Here is a 5000-nt window from a genome sequence, read left to right as displayed (position 1 = left end):
TCATCTATCTATATTAAAACTAATCTATCTATCTATCTATAATCAAACTCATCTATCTATAATCAAACTCATCTATCTATCTATCTTCAAACTCATCTATCTATCTATCTATCTATAATCAAACTCATCTATCTATCTATCTATAATCAAACTCATCTATCTATCTATCTATCTATAATCAAACTCATCTATCTATCTATCTATCTATAATCAAACTCATCTATCTATCTATCTATCTATCTATCTATCTATCTATCTATCTATCTATCTATCCATCTATCTATCTATAATCAAACTCATCTATCTATCTATCTATAATCAAACTCATCTATCTATCTATATATCTTTCTATCTATCTATCTTCAAACTCTATCTATCTATCTATCTATCTATCTATCTATCTATCTATCTATCTATCTATCTATCTTCTGACTGTTTCTATCTATCTATCTATCTATCTATCTATCTATCTATCTATCTATCTATCTATCCTAACAACATGCTAATCATGCTAAAATCATGCTAGCAACATGCTAATCATGCTAAAATCATGCTAAAAACATGCTAGTCGCATGCTAATCATGCTAAAATCATGCTAGCAACATGGTAATCATGCTAAAATCATGCTAGCAACATGCTAGTCGCATGCTAGTCATGCTAGAGACATGATAGCAACATGCTAATCATGCTAAAATCATGCTAGCAACATGCTAGTCGCATGCTAATCATGCTAAAATCATGCTAGCGACATGTTAATCATGCTAAAATCATGCTAGCAACATGCTAGTCGCATGCTAATCATGCTAAAATCATGCTAGCAACATGCTAATCATGCTAAAATCATGCTAGCAACATGCTAATCATGCTAAAATCATGCTAGCAACATGCTAGTCGCATGCTAATCATGCTAGAATCATGCTAGCAACATGCTAATCATGCTAATCATGCTAAAATCACGCTAGCAACATGCTAGTCGCATGCTAATCATGCTAAAATCATGCTAGCAACATGCTAGTCGCATGCTAATCATGCTAAAATCATGCTAGCAACATGCTAATCATGCTAAAATCATGCTAGCAACATGCTAGTCGCATGATAATCATGCTAAAATCATGCTAGCAGCATGCTAATCATGCTAAAATCATGCTAGCAACATGTTAGTCGCATGCTAATCATGCTAAAATCATGCTAGCAACATGCTAGTCGCATGCTAATCATGCTAAAATCATGCTAGCAACATGCTAATCATGCTAAAATCATGCTAGCAACATGCTAGCAACATGCTAATCATGCTAAAATCATGCTAGCAACATGCTAATCATGCTAAAATCATGCTAGCAACATGCTAGTCGCATGCTAATCATGCTAAAATCATGCTAGCAACATGTTAGTCGCATGCTAATCATGCTAAAATCATGCTAGCAACATGCTAGTCGCTAGTCGCATGCTAATCATGCTAAAATCATGCTAGCAACATGCTAGTCGCTAGTCGCATGCTAATCATGCTAAAATCATGCTAGCAACATGGTAATGTTAGATGTTTATCTCTCTATCCATCTATATTAAAACTAATCTATCTATCTATCTATCTATCTTCAAACACTATCTTCAAACTCTATCTATCTACCTATCTATCTTCAAACTTTATCTATCTATCTATCTATATTCAAACTCTATCTATCTATCTATCTTCAAACTCTATCTATCTATCTATCTCAGACTGAAAACCGTCAAACTTAAAACTTTTTAAACTTCTTAACTTTTCAAACTTTTCAAACTTTTCAGACTTTCTGGTCAGGCTTTCTCAAGCCAACTTAAAGTTTGTCTTGACGAACTTTTTTATCTAGTTATTATTATTATTATTCTTAGACTAAATTATCAACTCTAACTCCTCCTAGAGCTTTAACTCTACAGACTCCAAACTCGGACCAGCTCTTCAGACTAATCTCGCCGGGTGTGCTATATCTTTTCTAACTGATCGGACTTATACTTTTCATAAAACTGAAGATTAAAAATCATAAAAATCCCATAGACTTGCATTGAAAAGCCTCTGCTCATCTGAACATTCCGTGAACTCCAACTGTCAAAAATTCAAATCTAAACACACTGAAGCCCATTAGACTCAATCAGACTAACCTATGTACTATTACTAACCCATTCAAACTCATTCAAACTCATCTATCTATCTATATTCAAACTCTATCTATCTATCTATCTATCTATCTATCTATCTATCTATCTATCAAACTCATCTATCTATATTAAAACTAATCTATCTATCTATCTATAATCAAACTCATCTATCTATAATCAAACTCATCTATCTATCTATCTATCAATCTATCTATATTCAAACTCATCTATCTATCTATATTAAAACTAATCTCTCTATCTATCTATCTATCTATCTATCTATCTATCTATCTATCTATCTATCTATCTATCTATCTATCAAACTTATCTATCTATATTAAAACTAATCTATCTATCTATAATCAAACTCACCTATCTATCTATCTATCTATCTATCTATCTATCTATCTATCTATCTATCTATCTATCTATCTATCTATCTATCTATCTATAATCAAACTCATCTATCTATAATCAAGCTCATCTATCTATCTAATCTATCTATCTATCTATCTATCTATCTATCTATAATCAAAACTCATCCTATCTATCTATAATCAAACTCATCTATCTATCTATAATCTTTCTATCTATCTATCTATCTTCAAACCTCATCTATCTATCTATCTATAATCAAACTCATCTATCTATCTATCTATAAATCAAACTCATCTATCTATCTAATCTATCTATCTATCTATCTATCTACTATCTATCTATAATCAAACTCATCTATCTATTCTATCTATCTAAAATCAAACTCATCTATCTAATCTATAATCAAAACTCATCTATCTATCTATCTATCTATCTATCTATCTATCTAATCTTATCTATCTATCTATCTATCTATCTATCTATCTATCTATTAATCAAACTCATCTATCTATCTATCTATAATCAAACTCATCTATCTATCTATCTATATATCTTTCTATCTATCTATCTTCAATTCTATCTATCTATCTATCTATCCTATCTATCCTAACAACATGCTAATCATGCTAAAAATCATGCTAGCAACATGCTAGTCGCATGCTAATCATGCTAAAATCATGCTAGCAACATGCTAATCATGCTAAAATCATGCTAGCAACATGCTAATCATGTTAAAATCATGCTAGCAAATGCTAGTAGCATGCTAATCATGCTAAAATCATGCTAGCAACATGCTAGTCATGCTAAAAATCATGCTAGCAACATGCTAGTCGCATGCTAATCATGCTAAAATCATGCTAGCAACATGCTAATAATGCTAAAATCATGCTAGCAACATGCTTAATCATGCTAAAATCATGCTAGCAACATGCTAGTCGCATGCTAATTCATGCTAAAATCATGCTAGCAACATGCTAATCATTGCTAAATCATGCTAGCAACATGCTAGTCGCATGCTAATCATGCTAAAATCATGCTAGCAACATGCTAGTCATGCTAAAAATCATGCTAGCAACATGCTAGTCGCATGCTAATCATGCTAAAATCATGCTAAGCAACATGCTAATCATGCTAAAATCATGCTAGCAACATGCTAATCATGCTAAAATCATGCTAGCAACATGCTAGTCGCATGCTAAATCATGCTAAAATCATGGCTAGCAACATGCTAATCATGCTAAAATCATGCTAGCAAAATGCTAAGTCGCCTGCTAATCATGCTAAAAATCATGCGTAGCAACATGCTAATCATTGCTAAAATCATGCTAGCAACATGCTTGTCGCATGCTAATCATGCTAAAATCATGCTAGCAACATGCTAATCATGCTAAAATCATGCTAGCAACATGCTAATCATGCTAAAATCATGCTAGCAACATGCTAGTCGCATGCTAATCATGCTAAAATCATGCTAGCAACATGCTAATCATGCTAGAATCATGCTAGTCGCATGCTAATCATGCTAAAATCATGTTAGCAACATGCTAGTCGCATGCTAAATCATGCTTAAAATCATGCTAGCAACATGCTATATTAAACTAATCTATCTATCTAAATCTATCTTTCTATCTATTTCTATATTAAAACTAATCTTTCTATCTATCTTATGGTTGTATCTATCTATCTTCTGACTGTATCTATCTATCCATCTATCTATCTATCTATATTAAAACTAATCTATCTATCCATCTATATTAAAACTAATCTATCTCTCTATCCATCTATATTAAAACTAATCTATCTATCTATCTACTATCTATCTATCTATCTATCTATCTATCTATCTATCTTCAAACACTATCTTCAAACTCTATCTATCTACCTATCTATCTTCAAACTTTATCTATCTATCTATCTATATCAAACTCTATCTATCTATCTATCTTTCAAACTCTATCTATCTATCTATCTCAGACTGAAAACCGTCAAACTTAAAACTTTTTAAACTTCTTAAACTTTTCAAACTTTTCAAACTTTTCAGACTTTCTGGTCAGGCTTTCTCAAGCCAACTTAAAGTTTGTCTTGACGAACTTTTTTATCTAGTTATTAAGTTGGCAGAGCCAACTACTTATTGTATTTAAACTTTTTCTTATTATTATTCTTCTGAGACTAAAACTTTGACTGCTACTCTCCTAGAGCTTTAACTCTACAAACTCCAAACTCAGCCCAGCTCTTCAGACTGATCTGCCGTTAGTGTGCTATATCTTTTTTAACTGATCGGACTTATACTTTTCATAAAACTGAAGATTAAAAATCATAAAAATCCCATAGACTTGCATTGAAAAGCCTCTGCTCATCTGAACATCCGTGAACTCCAACTGTCAAAAATTCAAATCTAAAACACACTGAAGCCCATTAGACTCAATCAGACTAACCTATGTACTATTACTAACCCATTCAAACTCATTCAAACTCTATCTATCTATCTA

The sequence above is a fragment of the Carassius auratus genome, chromosome 22 (assembly GCF_003368295.1).
Source record: "Carassius auratus strain Wakin chromosome 22, ASM336829v1, whole genome shotgun sequence".
NCBI classification, from domain to species: Eukaryota; Metazoa; Chordata; class Actinopteri; order Cypriniformes; family Cyprinidae; genus Carassius; species Carassius auratus.
The sequence above is the reverse complement of the archived record's forward strand: the minus strand, read 5'-3'. Positions refer to the sequence as shown.